This window comes from Labrus mixtus, chromosome 9 (genome assembly GCF_963584025.1).
Source record: "Labrus mixtus chromosome 9, fLabMix1.1, whole genome shotgun sequence".
Lineage (NCBI taxonomy): Eukaryota > Metazoa > Chordata > Actinopteri > Labriformes > Labridae > Labrus > Labrus mixtus.
In genome coordinates, this window is record NC_083620.1 from 15,069,085 (window position 1) to 15,086,532 (window position 17,448).

Below are 17,448 nucleotides of genomic sequence, written 5' to 3' on the forward strand. Positions count from 1 at the left end.
GCATTCAACATCCCACTTCCATAAGCGGTACTCCAATTTAAGGCAGTGTGCATAATCAACAGTATCGGCGCACATAAATGACTGCTTCTTTTCTGTCTGCACGTACAACACAAACACATACGCACACAAACGCATACACACAGCCTTTGCTACTGTCAATCAATCCCTCATCACCAGGAGCCTCACAGGCACCTGTAAAGTAAAAACACGTTTATTTGTGTGTGAAATAGATCTTACAAATTGTGCATAGAACTGCATGTTCTTGAGAGCGTATATTTGCGTGTGTGTAAGACATTTCTTGTAAGATCTACGTACTAAATAGCATCTACAAAATCAGCCACAACTCTAAAAGTCTCACATCCATACTCTTAAAAAACAAAAAAAAAAAAAAAAAAAAAAAAAACATCCATACTCTTTTCTGAAAAAAAAAACTCAACCCATTTTTGTCTTAAGGATTTATGTAGCCACTGTTATCCAAAAAGCCAAGTATGATGGCTTCAGAAAATAAAATGTAGGATATGTAAAAGATGAAAAACATATTTACAATTTTCATCCCAGATATTTGAAACAGTTGCCCCATTGGAACTAAATATGGACTAAAAATAGATATTAGGCTGTAGGTGGTCCCAGGTGGTTTCCTATGCAACATGTAAATATTTTACTCTCTGCTACTAAATCCTCAAACTTGACACTCATTTGGTAATTACCCAATCATGTGTGTCCCCCTATTTTAATTTATACTTTTAATTCATGTGTGTTTGTTTAAAAGAACATAAGAAGAGGTTATTTCCAGTCCACAATTATTGCACATTCACTGAGCACTTAATAACTGCAGCACCTTTGAGAGGGAGCAAAAACTGCAATGTCTGATGTAAAGTCTAATTTAACCACCGTCTATTAAATCACTGACAAGCTTTCCGGAAATCTACACTGAGATTTCCTCGAGAGGGAATTGTAACTAGCTAAACAAGCTTGTACAATGACAGCACAGTCGATAGTACAATGTCAAGCTACAAAGCTAAGCCACGTTAAACAGATACATAGATTAAAGCAACCCGGGGTGGTCCAGATAAAAGCTAAGAAACACTGATGTTTCTCAATTTCCTGGTTTACCAGTGTCCTCTGCACTATCCACGACTACTGCTGAGCTTCATGAACCTACCAGCGCGACGGCCCTTGGAGCGCTATTATCTGCAGTAGATTGCCCTCTCAAGTCTAATTATTTCTCCTGACTATCCTGCAGACTATCAAGCTCATGGTGCACTGAGTGGGCCATTTGAATCAAGCAGGGTCTGTCCTTTTAGCCTCAGTTAATAAACACTCATTTCGTGAAGTGCTGAGCGGGCTACACACAGGGTCGACTGTCCCTTCAGCATCTGCGCTAAAATCGATCTCAAGGATAGAATTTATGACTAATATTTCTGTGAAGGAGGCACAGTACTCTCACCTTTTGTCCTTAACAAATAAAACAGTGTTCAGATAATTGCCTGTAATGGTAAATGTTCAAATGATAGCATCAAAGGTTATTGGAAGCATTTAAGAGCTTAGGAAGTCTTAAAAAAAGATGGCCCCTGCACATTTATTACTTTGGGCGTTCCCTTTGTAACACTATTAACAGTGTGCACCGGTTTGCTGAATCAAGTCATAAAGCAATAAAGGGCCCCAAGTGGCCTTTATATGAAAATACAGTGTGCATTTGGAAACCATGCAGTTCAGTGGAAGCATCAGAGCATAAGTTAGTGTCAATACTGGGGTAGTATCATCTTGGATGTATTTTCAGTGGTTAGCTTACCAACATTTTAGTGTTACAGAAACAGCTAAAGGAACAAAACACAAAGATATTCTTAAGTTAACCCATCGCAGGCTTTATTTTTCTTTCAATTCCCATTTCTCCCTCAGCAGCAGTTTTGGGCCTGATAAAAGCTTTGAAAAGTAAAAAGAGAATACTCATATTGTCCAGATGATCACACAGACATATATCTGATTACATGTTGCGAATGTGATTATAGTGGTGCAAGGTGGCACTTCCACTGATCTTTCTGTTGAAAATGACGGGCTTGAACTAAAAATTGCATCTTTTTGGGGGGAGTGTGTTTGAGTGTTAAAAATGAGGCAACAAAACAGTAAGACAGACTCTTCCGTCAGTGACATGATCTAATAAAAAATCAGATTTGAAAGTTTTCTCTGTATTTCTTTAGAGTTTGTGTGTTTCAGGCATTCATTGGTTTTGGTTGTTTCTTGTTGCTATACGAATGGTATTCATTGCATATTTCACAATCTGTGCAGCAATTGAAATGTCTTTTTGAGGTTTCACATTTTATTATTGAGTTAATATTGTGCTCACTCTTGATATGGTCATAACACTGTGGTGTATCTGAGCAATGGGGTAATGAGGTCTTCTGTAATACAAATATTCTTGGCATCCTGCACATATATGCGTGCCATGCTACATAAAAAGACCCGGTCAAGCCTGGACAAAAAACGCTGCCAGTTTTGGTTCTGCTTGTAATAAAAGATTAATTTAAAATTTGAGATTTACGTCGGGCTAAATTGCCAGAGGAAACCTTCATTCACACACACACATGTCAGTGTGCTCATACACACCAGGGGGATGAGGAGAATACTTTAGAAAGAGTGAGCTCTGGATAGTAAACAAAGAGACGTGAGATTACATCTGGTGTATAATTGGAAGTGATCACCCTTCACCCCTCAGGGGGGTTAATATATTTCTTTCAGACTCTACCCTCTCCATCAGGAAATTAATAAACCATCAGCAGATTCCCTTCAATTCACCAATTAAATATGACAATGAAGACCAAGGCCATTTTTCTTTCTTTTGTACTCAGTGCAAAAAAATTGTTTTATTTCTATACGGTCATTTCAGTGTTCCTAGGATTAACCACTAGAAAACCACTGAGTAAATGTGACTGTGTTCCTGCTGTAATGTGTGCAACAACTGTGGCTCTCCAGAGCCGATCTACTGCAGTGTACTAAGACTGATGAAGGGATTTGTTAACAGATCAGCATAATCAGGTTTTACACCCTGATCCTCTTTCAGTCATTTATTTATTGTTACCCGCTTGCACACTGGGATGGCAGGCATCAGACATGTTCCAAAATAGATTTGGAGTGAACAAACAGATATCACACAGCAGTTTTGATGGAAGACATCCACACTGACAGCGATTCACGAGTGGAGATTGACGAGAGGCTGTCCAAATCCTATCCAAGCACCTCCGGCTCTTGCCATAACAATTACAGTCTGATGCCGCACTGTCATTGGATATCATACATATTTACATCTGGACAGGGTCACCAAAGGAAAAGGATCCCTGGGTGAACTCTAACCTATCTTCCGTGATCTTTCAATGGATCAAAGTGCATCTAAACAAAGAAAATCGCCACAAAATAAGGAAGCTATACTGCAGAATGTTTTTCTCTGTATTAGCATGACACAGAATGTCTTTAAAGTTGCATTACCTCCAATAATTTTAATTAAGGCTTCCTTTGGGATATGTTTGCCCTGCACTGCTTTGTGCTTATTTACGACTGAAAAGTCAAGCTACTTCGCCTGCAGCACTCAGTTTAGAGAATTGAATATGAGCACAGATAGCACACCCTCCTTGTCTGTAAGACATAGCTGACTCAAAAATGAACAACAAACAAAGAATGATAGATGACTATGCCCTGATAATTTTTTCTTTTGGTGGATCTCAGTAGCACATACACTATCATTTAAACCCCTGCAAACAGCAGATGATATCAGAGAAAGTAATGTCGGTACCTCTTGGAGCAAGAAAGAAAGATGGAAAAAGAATGAGTAAGAAGAGAGTAAGCATAAGGACAAATAAGAAAAAGATGAGAATGAGAAAGTGACGGGATGATGAAGAGAAACCAAGTGGAGAAAAGTGAGTGAGTGAGAGCAAAACCAGGGTGAAGGGAGCGAGAAGTGAATAGAGACAGAGCGAGGCATCCATCCATCACGCGGCACTGCTTCTGTCAGACGCGAGTAATAGATGAGGAGAGATAGAGGAGAGAGCAGACACTCCTCTTCAATCTATCTCCACTCACTATCTGGGTTCGCTTGTCAGGTCTGCTCCGTCACCCCAGACCAAGACAATTACAGGGGAGAGGGGAGAGAGGTACAGTTACAAACAGAGATACAAAAGAGACGGACTGACTCACAGTCAAACACAGAACTACTGATCAACTATAGAGAGGGGAGGAGGAGGTGAAGAGGAAGAATCATTGTGATCTGTCATCTACATATGTGACTTCAGAAGAGGGTATACATACAGATGTTTTATACTAGAGGCAAGACTGGATGCTTTATAAACCCTCTTATGATACATTGTGATACATGTAGCAATAATTTATGATGAATTTTAAAATAATATAGCCAAAGTTATTTCTCATCAGTGATACAATAAAAGCTGCAAGACCTTCAGTCATTCCTCCCACCTTTGTTTTTAAACTAACACAAACACCCACACAAAGCTATTTCTATACAAGATGCTTTCCTTAATATAAAACTGAGAAGGAAATAATAAACCAGATTCATAAGAACAAGGGGAAAAAAAGGATCTGGAATCTGTTCTTCAACAGCAAAGTCCCCAAAAAGCAACGGTTTTGTGTTCCTCAGGTCAGGCTCACATTGGTGCAAAGTCTTGAATTGATGCTCAACAGATTATACACAATGAAATCAACTAAAATACTTTTCAAATGAGTCTTAACTTAAAGGCAGGGTTGGTCATTTTCATAAACTAGCATGATTTAGAAAGTAGCATTCCCTCAGTGCTCCGTCCCGCCCCCCTCCCCTCTGTGCTTCCTCTAAAGCCACGCCCCCTCACTTACATGCACGAGCACTGTCGTCTCTTGTCTCATTGAGCGGTAAGTAAACTCACAGTATAAACTCTGTCACGCGTTTTGAGTGTCGGCTAGTGCATGCAAGGGGTCGATAACAAGCAGGGAGACAGGGAGGCGTGATTGGTTTGTGAAATTGGCACCTCATGGCAGTCATTGGTCGAAGCTTTTACAGGCTTAAAACTGCTACAGATGACGGATTTTCTCCGTTCTTTTTTCAGAGCACATTAATTATTAATTTCTTTCAGGACCTAAAGACAATTTCAACCAAAATCTTAAAAAAGTGTATCTGGAGAAAAATTACCAACCCTGCCTTTAAGTTTAACTACAAATCCAAATACTACCAGTTTACATGCTATTTAACATCTCAAGCCAATAGTATGTGTTTATTATCAAATGATAAACACCCTTTACACACCATGGGAAGGTGTTCATTTAATAACGGTCTTTTCAGGGTTGTTTCTCGCGCCTGAAGTGTAACATTAACACCTTGAGTGTTGCTTGGAGACATCAGATGAACAAGTGTTTGCCAAAGACTGTCCCTTTATTAATGCCCACCCCTCCTGCTGTGTTGAACCCATCTGCACATGATTAATCCATTGAGAGAATTTCCTAGCTGAAAAAAAAGGGGGAAATCGTTTGTACCCTATTATTAATAACTGTTCCCTTTTCCTTTTTTTACATTCTCTTCTTAGGCTCCAATAATTTGAGGCGTATTATTTTATGTCACAGTTATATTTCAGCTGTGTCAAATACTCTGCCCTGTGGGGAAGTAGTTCATATTAGGAGTTATTGCCTTTCCACAAAGATTCAGGGTTAGATTTGAAGCATGCTTACACTGACACGTAGTCCATTTATTAGACTTTTTTTAGGCTTCAGCATCCTTCATTTATCTTGGATATTAACCTTTATGATCGCTTAATGAGATACTAATTGTAAACCCCCCAGTAAGAACTAGCATCTTGTCATAAACTAATGAGGGACTACTTAGTAAATTCTCAGTTTGATGTATCACTTCATTTGACAGTGTGGAAAAAAAGAAACTAATGACACTGTAATTTGTACTAAATTAGAGGTCTCTAACTCTCAGATGCTCGTTAATCAGTTAACCAGAAAACTACTCATAAAGAAAGTGGTCATTTATCTGAATCACATATATTTAGAAGTATTATCTGATGTTTTCATATGTATAAGTGTGTATAATAGGGAACTACACAAAAATGATTTATTATCAGGTGGTAGCTCGCCGAACTCTGGGCCTAGATATGAGTATGCTTGACCCCAAAGTCCGGGTTCATTTGATCAGTGTTACAATATCCTAATGCATTACTGGTAAAATATGTGACAAAACAAAATATTCAAAAATTATCTGAAATTATGTAAATTATGTCCAAACCAAATTACTTTATAAACCAAAGTCTCCCAAATTAGCTTAAAAAAATGTTTATTTCTGACTTAAATTGTTCTGATTGGATTAGCATCCACTCTTTACTAATTTGGTCGAACAGTAAATCACCACACAGTGACAGTCAGAACGCCTTTACCATTGCTATTTATTATTAATGAGAAGTACCAGTCAGCCACTGCAGTAATAAAATATGCTTATATAAAACCGCATTTATACTGATATATGTAAAACTTTAGACATGTGTCTAAATGCGACCAGACATGCCTGTTTGACTTCAGTGGAGTTGTCATAGGGAACTAAATTAACTCTTCCCATCCTAGCTTTAAAGCAGTTTGTTTTAATGGTGGGTTTCTAATTTGTTCCAGGAAGAGGCATCTACGATTTCATGTGTCTGTTCAACAAACAACATGTTGTCAGCTGGGTAAACAAAATATACAAAATCCCTCATGTGTGAATATAGTTCTGACTGCAACCCCCATTTAAATCATCAAGACATTGAAAACTGGCCTTTATGCTGCAATTAGCATGTATTAACTCTGGCCAAAACATGAAATACAACTACAACATTTTTGTAATAGCACAAATGCCTTGCTGTGATATGATGCAGATGGTATTGTGCCTTGCCTCTCTTTTGCTTTTGAGTAGTTTGTCTGATAAATGTAAACAGTGGTGAATCTAGAGTCTGTCGAGGCCCTCCCACCAACATTCAGCAGGACAATGAGAGTGAGTGCTGTCATATGGGGCCCCCTTAGGGAGGTTTTAAGTATATACATACGTGTTGTATGACTTGAAGAGGCTGGTGTGCATGCTGCTTCACCTGATAAATGTAAGCTGGTCAGACTTCTCGGCTTTGTAGAAGTAGGAAACATATTTGGCAAATATATGTAGGTACCCTTTTCAAATGCTCAGTTTTTCTTGGTGCATACAGTCTCAATAAATCTTCAACTTCCCATTTTGTTGTCATTAAAACATAAAACAAAAAACAAGAAAAACGCTGTCATAAATCAGCAAAATCTGTAACCAGTTGAAGAAAGAAAACAAAAGGTAATGAATCTGTCTTTCTAAGAGAGGAAGTTTGGAAACTTAGAGGGTGCTGAGATTTAGCTGAGCTGTGTTTTATTCCTGCCCCTGCCTGCTCGACACAGCACCATTCTAATAGCAGGCTACTTGGCATTCAGCACACCTTGCTCTCTTTCTCATGGCACCTCCCCTCCATCCTTCTCTTCACCTCTTTTCTCTCACTCTCTCTCTCGCCCTCTCTCTCTCTATCTCTGTCTCGCTCTCACAGACTCTCTCTTTCTCTCTCTTTCTCGCTCTCTTATCTTTCTGCACTATCTCTCACCCACTCTCCCGCAGTGAGGTGGGATTGCGCCACTGAACCGGCATCTGCTGCCACACATAAGCACACGCGCAGCCACACACACATGCATACAGAGAGTGTGTCAACATTTAAACCCCTACTGTAGTGGACAGCATGTCGCAGTGTTGAGAACATCATGATGACATATTTTGGACATTAATACTATAAAACAGCGTGTCGTCCTATCGCAGACTTAACACCTAGAGCTTCGTGGCGAAATATTCTCACCTTATGTGCCTCTTTTTTTTTTTTCATCTTTTAAACTTCTTCCTCTTCATCTCCTCTTCCTTCAAAGTGTTGTCTATTCTTTCTCCTCTCTCCGCAACCGTTCTCGACTCTCTTTACTGCTCATGCATTTCATCTCTCCTCCTCCTTCTTCTCCTCTCTTTGCTCCCCTCAAACACGGGATTGCTTCTTAATTGACCTGCCTTGTTGAGTAAAGGTCAATTCCTCCCCAACAGTCCCCTATGTTCCATTCATATTTTTTTCTTATTACACCATCCTTGCATCTCTGCTTTCCTTCTTCCTTTTATCCATCTTTTCTTCAGGGTTTCTGGTCTTTCATCATTGAAACATCGCCTTTTTTCTCCATCTTGCAAATGGAAGGCCCCTTACTGCAACCATACAGCAATGTGTAAATTCACACATTGAATTTATATTCAGTCAGAAACACATTGCACGAGCCTTATTTGTACCTGCAGACCCATACATCACAACCCCACTGAGATGAAACTGCATTTTCCTTCTCTCCCCAAAACTCATTGAATTTCTCGGTGTGAGTTCCATTTCTTTTCCTGCGCTGTCTCTCTCTGGCCTTACAGACACATCCATCAATTAGACTCAAACCCCCCCAGAAATTACACTTTCCGTCAGCCTCATTATTCAATCTGATGCCGACAGAATGAAAGGTGTTTTACATCGTGCCCAAAATAGAAGGCTCCATTGTTCAAAGTTTGTTCAAAAAGTGCCTTTTTCTTTCTAACCAATGAGACTTCATGAGGAAATCGTGATTACTGAAGAGTCAGTGCCACACAGACAGCACTGGACCAAGGGTTTTAAATTGTTAAATCCATTATATGGCTTTATTAAAAGAGGAAGTCCCAGATCATGTTGCTTTAAAATTGATTCCATGCTTATAAATAACCTGGAAAAGTGTCCTTAGAGTCAAGCCTAACTCTGTTTGACTTCACACAGCTCAATAAACTGTAAACATGACAAACCACCATGCATTGTCAGCTCCCGTAGTAGCAGAGGAAGTGTTAAGGGACTGTCACTCCTTCATTGTTACATGCAATATCTCCTTAATCTCACACCTCTGCTGCATCTGCTAACTTGACTTACAGCTACCGGAGTGTTTAGGCGGCAGTGTATGTCCTCACTGTGTTGGTTTTAAAATGAAAGGAAGGTTGGACGGCAGGTTTCTCACGCTTTCTTGCCCCGGTTATCCCTCTGGTATGTTTTCTGAAACCTTCAGCCTAAGCCCCAGTAAGCCAGAAGGATCATGAAGCGCCACTTTCACGGCCTGTTTTCATACTGGAAATCAGGGTCAAATAAGTGTCTGGCCTTCAAATCTGCAGGAAATGTCTGCCTTTTTTGCTCTCAGCTTAGAACTGGTTGTGCTGTATATGTGAGACCTCCAATCCAGTCAGTCCTCACTCAATCCATTTGTGGCTTTAATGCTGAGACTTAGATGAAATATACCACTTTAGAATCCAAATATGTAGCTCAGCCCAGCAGCTTAGCCTATAGCACAAAGGCTGGAAACAGCTTGACGAGCTCTGTATAATGACAGAATCTGCCTAACAACATCTAATAACCTGATAAAAACATTATTGTCTCCAAGGCAACACATCTAAGTGTGGCTTACATGGGCCTAACATGGGTAGGTAGGCTTCATCTGGGCCTCACAGTGGGTGTTAAGGTGGTTGATTTTGGATGCCCCATGCACACATGAGCTTCTTATCTCTATTTACAGCTTCTGCATAAAATTGCAGAACTTGTAGGTGAAGGACCAGGTTTTGGTATTGGAAGGGGTATAACTTCAGTCTGGAGTCCAAATAGTATTGACCAGTAGTGTTTTGGTGGGCTTTGACTGTGTGCATAAAACCAAGCTGCGTGGAGAGCAAAGAGAGACAGAATGCAATCCGCTGTAATGCAATTAGTCGTTGCCAGTAATCCAACAATGATTTATCTTTGGTTATTAACCGGCTGTGTTAAATACTGTAACTGTAATCTTATCAATATGTGGGATGAAGTCCAGTTAATTGGACATGGGTCTGTTGAAGGACTGAGGTTACAAAACGCAAAAGTGTACGCTATGACAGAGAAATCTACACGACTGAAAATGACACTTCAAATAAACACATAACATAACATGCAATGGTTGTGTTTAAATACTGGTGCAGAAAAATAAAATGTCAACAGGTTCTGAGTAAGAGGAGGCAGAAAAACTCAGTCAGGTACTGCGCAGATTTTTGCAGATCTGTTCACCTTGTCTTACTTCAGCATCAGGGGAAGTGTTCAGTTTAAGGTGAGTAATTGCAGCTTAGTTAGCTCATTCTGTGAAGGCTATAGAGTTAACCGTTGCTCTGGACACAGCTCTCTCTCAACTGTAGATTCCAACCAACTATTTGTTTAGCCGAAGAAGTAGATAATTTTTAAATCAATTAAATGATTTCTGAATCTATATTTTGTTTCAAATGATTGATTTCCTAAGTAAGTAACTGGTAATAAGCAGGATAATGTATAGTGAGTTAGTATCATGAAGGAAAGTAGATAAGACCCCTCCGCTTCTGGACACGCTGTCAGGGTTCCAATTCCGCTACAACAACCCGCTCACTCCATGCAAGTGCATCTAATACTCCCTTCTTAGATGTTGTCTCTCAACACCATTCTGCCTTTTTAAGGTGCTCGTCGGACTGTAAATAACGCAGAGCAAGGAAAAGAAAGTTTTGCCTGGAAGTTGTTTATCCCTCACCTCCGGCTACACAGGAAACCTGAAAGGTTGGTTGTTGCTTCCAGAGGCTATATTGCTTCAGATAATAACCAGTGGGTTCTGAGGGAGAGGGGCTTGAAATGGGCATACTGTAAAACAGTAAACACTGAAGTGAGTGGGTAACGTTTCACTTTATGTGCTCATAAACCCATCAGGGCTAACCTGGGCCTCCTTGATACTGAAGACAAAATTGGCTGGCACCCAGTTGGGTGTCCCACTTTTGTGTGAATGTGTTGGATAAGCTGTGGAAAAAGCTAGAATAGCTGCTTACTTAATCTTTTTGCGACTCTAAGTTAACCAGCTGCTGCTAGTGATGTCATGTTTGTTAATGTAGAAGTGATTATCTGTCTTTTCAGCATTTCTGGGTGAAAGAAAGTTCAACCCATATTTTTACAAAATGTTGCACCTTCCCTTACAGAACTTTACAATCACATATCCTGACTCTTATGCCTATTTTACCTTTAACTGTTTGCCAATCACTGCACTTTTACACTTTGAAGTTAAGTACTGTTCTAATACAAAGCATTGATGTCCATCAAAATGATATACAATAAGCTTGCTCTATTAAATTGTCTTTGTTGTAACCATTACAGTGTTAAAATGCGCTAGCCGATGAGGGTGTTGACATGGAACTTTCTTGACAAAATGGCTCACGAGTGCCTTTTTTTTTTAAATAACAAAATACACTGCATGCCATTTCCAAACATTACAAAAAAAATTGTCCCCATATCAAAAAATCCACTGTATGTAATGCAATACTTTAATTTGAAATCATTTTCAAATAAAGAACCTCCATTTATTCTATGACTTTTCAGGTGAAATTTTTATTGTTGTTTTTTATTACAGTGTTTTTCTGCACGGATATATATATTCAATTATTTTCAAGAAAGTCACGTCTTCTGTTTTGGAGTTACTACATATCTGTTCCTCCTACAAAAATCCACTGTATGTAATGCCACTAGAAAATAGGAATAAAAAAGCTTGACCTTACAGCATCTCCCTGACGTACTTCATCCAATTTTAGATTTATTTTTAAGCGCCTCTGAGAAATCTGTTTCCATGGCAGTGCAGGAAAATTCTGTTTACTCATGTATAGTGATATTAATGTGTGGGATAGGAAGATGCAACTGAACTAAGAGCTTGTCCAGAATATGAGCTTTACCTGAGAATACTGTGTGCATACTGGCAAAGATACAAATAACCAGGAGGATTCAGAGAGTCAAAGCATGGCTCATTACAGAACACCCCAGGAGTGCATCCACTCCTGATTACTCAGGCATGATTGAAATGTATTTTTATGTTGGTTTGGAGGAAAAGTCAGTCTTCTTGTTTTTGGCATATTTGTTTGAAGCTCGAAGCTAAATCTTAATCAGATCTTCAGTCGGTATTTGAGTTTATACGATTTAAATGTCGTGCAAACGGGGTCATGATCAAAGATACAAACTGACAGCAAGTGCTCTTTATGATTCCGCTGTTTCACTTTGCATTACAGCACGTTAAACTGCACATTACAATCATCAGCATAAAGATTTGATGTAATTTGCATTAAGATCCCAAATGAAATTGCAAAATGTTCTGCCTGGACACTATGTCAAGCCAAATTCAAACATGACGCGTCGATACAAGCAGAATGAAAAAAATGAAAAGATTGAGGCGGGAAAGATGGAAAAATTGAAAAACAGGGCTTCAGCTAAGCCACAGGTAAACACATTTGGAGGCAGGAACAGGAAAATCAGCGTTGCACTTCTTTTCAAAAACTCATTTACTCTTGCGTGTGTGTTTACATGTGTTTTGAGGAGGCTTAGAGCTATTGAACACCCCCCATCAAAATGCAAATGTGGCTCTTAGGAAGGAGGAGAAAATTTACAAGGTAAAGACGAGCTGATGAGCTGACGCTGCAAACTAAATAGTTGGCTGTGGTTCCCCCCTCATCTCTCTCTGCGTCTCCTCTGTCTCCATGGTGCAGCTGCAGCGACCATTACGCAGCAATCCATTGGATAATGCCACACAGTAGCTACAGCACAGCTCTGTAAGAGTATTCTACACTTGGCCTCCAGCACGCTATTGTTAGAGCTTACCTGCTCTCGCTTTCTCTGTTCTATTTCCTTTATCTTCCTTTTTCTCCACACCTGCCCCTCCATTACCTTCTCCTTTCCTCTCCCATTTTCTCTCTTCACCTTTACAGCAGTCCTCCCTCTCACCTGCCATTATGTCCCCCTCATCTCCTTTCTCTTTCCCCTAACAGCCTCTCTCCCTCTTATCACCAGAAGTAGCCTCTCCTTCTTGCTCCTTCTCTGTATTCCAGCCCTGCACCCTTTCCTCTGCCCCTCACCCCCTAACAGTCCCCTCTAACTCCCTCCTGTCTCTTTACCCCACATGCCTGGGCTCCCCAAGCCCTGCGCCCCTCTTCCCCTTATTGCTTCCTCCATTCAAATGATTTAGAAATCTTCTCCTATCTTTTCTTTACCTTTTTCTTTCCTTTCCCCATCACATATTCCCCTGTAAACTCCTTGACTTCTTTTTGCCCCCTCATGTCCCCATGCTGCTGTATCCACCTGCTCTTACATCCCATCTTTGCTCCTATGATACCCTTTGGCTATATCTCATCTCATCATCTATTTCAGACCCATTTATTCCCACTTCCAATATTTAACGACCGCTTCAGCTTCTCGCACATGTCCTCCCCTGCCTCACTCCCGTCTTCAATCTCGAAAAGGGCTATCAGCATCTCTAAATCGTATGGGAGCGAGAACACCAGCGCCATTATCTCCCCATCTGCCTTCTCCTCTCGTGTGTTCGTGCGTGTGAGCATGTGTGCGTTCATGAACTAAATTCGGCTCTTCCAAAATTACAACTCAGCCTCCACTAATAAGTGAGGAGACACGAAAAAAAGAGAAGGCGACGGAGGGAGGAAATTGTGCGATATTAAGACAGACGATAAAAAAGTAGATAAGGAGACAGTCATACCTGAGCTGCTCCCTCTCCTCCTCGACTCCGGTTAGGTGGAGATTATTTCCCCTCCGGTTATGAAGCCAGGTGTAGAACTCCACTCTGTAAAAATGTGTCAAATAATCCTCTATCTGCTCAAGTAGATTTGCAAACCAAATAAGAAATCATATCCACTTTTTTAGAGGGTCTTGCACCTTGCAGGGATGGATGCGCTGCCGGGCTCCTAGAGAGGTGGCAGGGCAAGCAAAGGCTTTTTAATTGAGTTTCCGTTGAGTTTGCGTGAAAGCCTATGGTACGGGTACACGACTGGTGGTAGCCTGAAACCTAAAGCAGCCCAGTGTCCACCGCTGATCCACTGGGACCGAAGTGTGAGCGTGGAAAAAACGCCGTTAAACCGGCGCACCGCCGCGTTGCGCACTCATTTGGACTCCGCATGAGCGCCCTGCGTTACGTTAAGACTCCGTTAATTGGCCATTTAAAGCAAAATGCCAATCTTTTTCACGCTGCAGTCGTGGGAATTGAGGTTGTAATTTGAGAGTGGAGGAAAAGCAACGGATAGGGAGAGTGAGAAAAACGTTCTCTCCACTCGGTGATACCGGGCACGTTCTTCGTTTTCGGCTACTCAGCCGGTCTCAACATAAAGCTCCCCTATAGGTGCTCCATGCTCCCCCATTCAGCAGCTGTCATTCCTGCACCAGCATCACCATCTCACTCATTCCGCGCCCTTTGCTTTTAGTGTGGACTTGGTTGCAGAATATTAATCCTTTCTTGCCATAGAAGAGTATCCGCCTCAAGTAGAGAAATCGAGTAATAAGTGCGCAAATGAGGGAAAGGAAAGATACGAAAGTATCAAAGAAGGGTGGTGAATTGAAGTTATTCTTTTGTGCCACTGAAGTGACTTTGTCTTGACCTCTCTCTTATCGCGGACAACAGCGCGTGCTGCCCGCTGGATTGCACGCTAGATAGAGGCGTTATAGGTCAAGACAAAAAGGCAAAGCTCCAGACAGACAAAATGATAAATCCCGGGAGAAAAGCAGCCTCTAATCACATCCCTCTTTTCCCTGTCGTTAAAGAGCGCCCTTCTCCGCCACGGTGAGCATCTCCTGCAGTTACTTTCACACTGTGCGGTGGTTTGTCCCGGGAGGCGATCCGCCTACAGGCTCCTCTCCCTGTCTGGCTCCTTTCCTCTGTATCCGTGTCCTGCTCCGTCTATTGACAACTCGCTGCTCCGGGATTACAGGCTGCTAATAACGGATGGATGCGTTATGACGACTGCTCGTGATGCCATGGCGGGGCGTTTACCTGCATGTGGGAAGAAGCTGATACAGTTTGTGTCTGTAAGGAAAACAGACACGGACACGGTCAGAGGTTCCCAAAGTGAGGGAGGCGGACTTAAAGAAGGCCGTATAGAAACACAAGCATGTCCTGACACTTAAGTTGTATTTTATGAATATTTTGTTTTATGATAAGTTAAAGTTTTTTATGGTTTTAGCCTATTACACTAATGTAATTTATCTCTCAAATACCCTTTAATGTGGAATGTAACACTAAATATGTAGAAAGAACAATATAATTATGGTTCAATTATTTAATGCAAATCTGCACACATGCTCCAAAACAAATTATTTTCTTCTTTTCTTCTTTTATGTGAATATTTCATAGTTACAATTATATGAATGTTCAGGGCCTCTAACTTACTCTATATCCCTTGTTTCCACTCTTAACGCTATGCTTAATCGACTGAGAAACTAGTTGGACTCCTTGTGGCTTGGCTAGCTTCTGTTCCTCTTTCTTGTCTTTTTTTTTTAAACAGAAAACATTGTTTTGCTTCTCATGCAAATAGTTTGATGAGAAGATTGGCAATACTCACATGACTTTTATATTCAAATGATATAAAATGCATTGCAGCAGTTAACAAGCTCACACTAACATGAGTATTGGAGAAGTTCTTGTGGCTGGCCAGAACTTGTAATGGCACATGTCCTACTTATTTTTATTTTTTTTAAACAAGATATGTTCAGTAAGCATGTCATAGATGAATTTGGTGTTCTCTTGACAGAAGCAGGCTAGTAAATAGGATATTTTACCAGTGTAGTGTGTTGCTGATAGTTTTCATTTCATGATCACCAACTGGCAACTTTAAATCAGTTTACCATACGTCATGTATTGACACGTGTGCATCATTGTGTTTGGTAACAGATTTCTCCATGGAAAATAAAACAAGAAATAAATATCCAGATTTTTTTTACCTTACCACTGGGGGGAGGATTGGAGCGGTTATGTCTCCCTAGTGTTCAGGTGACTTTATTTTTGATGCAGATTATCAAAGCATCTGTTGGCATGGTTACTAATGCAACTATAAGAAATGTACAAAGGAGGCCGATTAGTATGCTCACTTGACAGATTCTGCCGGATTTCATGGATTATGAAATGACAGAGTTCTGTTATTATCTGATTAGCAAGAGGTGGGATAAATTTGATTATGCACAGCTGGTAGAAAATAACATAATTCAGGGTTGTGGTTGTTGGCGTTGGTGGTGAGGCCAGGAGGGCAGGAGATAATGAAGAGACAAAGCAATAACAGAGGAAGTCAGAAAATAACCAGACAAACAGATTAAGAGAATCAACAGAGGTCAGACAGGGGCACAGAAAATGAAAACTCTTACTTTATGTTTCGTGATCTATGACCTCAATGAAAATAGAGACACACCTCTGGGCTATATAGGCGGGAGGTTTGTCCAACGAGAAATAAATAAATATGTGTGCATGAGAGCAAAAATGTGAGGTTTAGGAAGTTTATTTTTGGAAACATGAATAACCGTCACTTCTGGTGGCATTTGAAGGTCTAATTCAATGAGATTTTCATAAGCCTTAAGCAACCTTTTCTTAAACTACTGGTCAGAATAAGAAACTGGGTCAGAGGCTTGTTTCTGATGGTTCCTAACCACAGTAGCAATGTTTTAATTAGACCGTGTGTCCCCAGGGTGGAACCAAATGTACTCATTCTGGGATCCTGGAATGAAAAATCATCACTGACCTAAAGGAACCCTGTGAGTTAAGTCATCAGAGCTGTGTTAATATTGGTGCAAGCCCTGATGAACACCATTTTCTTCAACATGTAATTATAGTAATATCTTCTTAATAAAGAAAGAAAGTGTCTGTGTGTGGGGGGGGGAGAGTTGGAACAATAAGGGGAATGGAAGAGCAGCAGAGATGATATCATTCTATTCATTACTGCCCTCTGAAATGCCCTCACCGCTCTGCATTCAGGAATTGATTTGTGATGGTTTTTGGCGCCTCCTGTGGACAAAGCAGTACCTCTTATCTCTTAGCTGAGCTTGTCTTGTGCATGCCTTGACAGCAGTGGTTCTCTACTGGTTTAGCGTCAGGACCCACCACCAACTCCTTCAAAAGAAATTGCGACCCAAATTTTAGTTTTCTGATATGTAAAAGAACAAAGAGGGGGCGGCAGTAGCTCAGTCCGTGGGGACTTGAGTTGGGAACCGGAGGGTCACCGGCTCAAGTCCCGGTGCAGACCAAATCTGGAAGCTGGTCTGATAGCCGCTAGCAGCTTGTAGCAGCTTGAAGCAGCCCCACTCTGCCATCTCTCCATGTCCACAGGTCCTGTGGTGTTTCATGATAGAAAATTTCAATATTTCATCCTGCTGCTATACAATTGAATGTGTCCCTCACAGTGAATCGTTGTTGTGCTATATTTAAACAAAGGCTCTCTCTGCAGCATGTTGTAACTCATTTCTTCACTGTCTGATACAAACATTAAAAATGACTATATTGAAATGATGAATCATTTCACTGATTGCTGTTGTAGGTCATAGAGAGGCTTCAGCATTTATTTCAGTCTGTTTCACTACA

General features: G+C 40.7%; 1 protein-coding gene across 3 annotated transcripts in view; it reads right to left on the reverse strand.

Moving 5' to 3' along the window:
• The window catches only part of zgc:172282 (leucine-rich repeat and fibronectin type III domain-containing protein 1-like protein), a 174,798-nt gene extending 159,883 nt beyond the window's left edge, over positions 1-14,915 (reverse strand). For all 3 annotated transcript variants that reach the window (XM_061046433.1, XM_061046432.1, XM_061046431.1), the window contains exon 1: positions 13,594-14,915. The gene's annotated coding sequence lies outside the window, so the exon portion shown is untranslated. The remainder of the gene's footprint in view (positions 1-13,593) is intronic.
• Positions 14,916-17,448: the final 2,533 nt, after the last annotated feature.